Genomic DNA, 455 nt, shown 5'->3' with positions numbered 1-455 from the left:
CGGCGGCGCGGGAGGAGCGACACCCACGGCGGGACCCAGGGAGAGACCTCCGCGGGGAGCCACGGAGAGACACCCCCGGGGGGACACCTCCTGGGAGACCCCCGAGGGGCCCCAGGGGAGAGAGCCACAGGAGACCCCCGGGGAGAGTCACGGAGAGATACCCACGGGGGTACACCCCTGAGGAGACCCCCGGGGAGACCTCCAGGGAGACCTAGGGGAGAGAGACACAGGGAGACCCCCACGGGGGGACACTTACAGGGAGATACCCACGGGGTGACCCAAGGGGATAGATACCCCAGGGACACCTACGGGGAGGTGCCCACGGGGGAGAGGGGGAGACACCCAGGGAGTGACCCACAGGGAGAGACCCCCGGGGAGACCTAAGGGAGAGACCCACCTGGAGACACCCACGGGGAGAGACTCACGGGGAGAGGGACCCGCAGGGTGGGGGGATC

The 455-nt window shown here is 70.3% G+C and overlaps 1 protein-coding gene across 1 annotated transcript in view; it reads right to left on the bottom strand.

Moving 5' to 3' along the window:
• The window catches only part of SMIM12 (small integral membrane protein 12), a 2,086-nt gene that overhangs the window by 831 nt on the left and 800 nt on the right, over positions 1-455 (bottom strand). The gene's annotated exons all lie outside the window — the stretch shown is intronic.

The sequence above is a fragment of the Charadrius vociferus genome, unplaced genomic scaffold (assembly GCF_000708025.1).
Source record: "Charadrius vociferus isolate BGI_N301 unplaced genomic scaffold, ASM70802v2 scaffold1578, whole genome shotgun sequence".
Lineage (NCBI taxonomy): Eukaryota > Metazoa > Chordata > Aves > Charadriiformes > Charadriidae > Charadrius > Charadrius vociferus.
The sequence above is the reverse complement of the archived record's forward strand: the minus strand, read 5'-3'. Positions and strand labels throughout refer to the sequence as shown.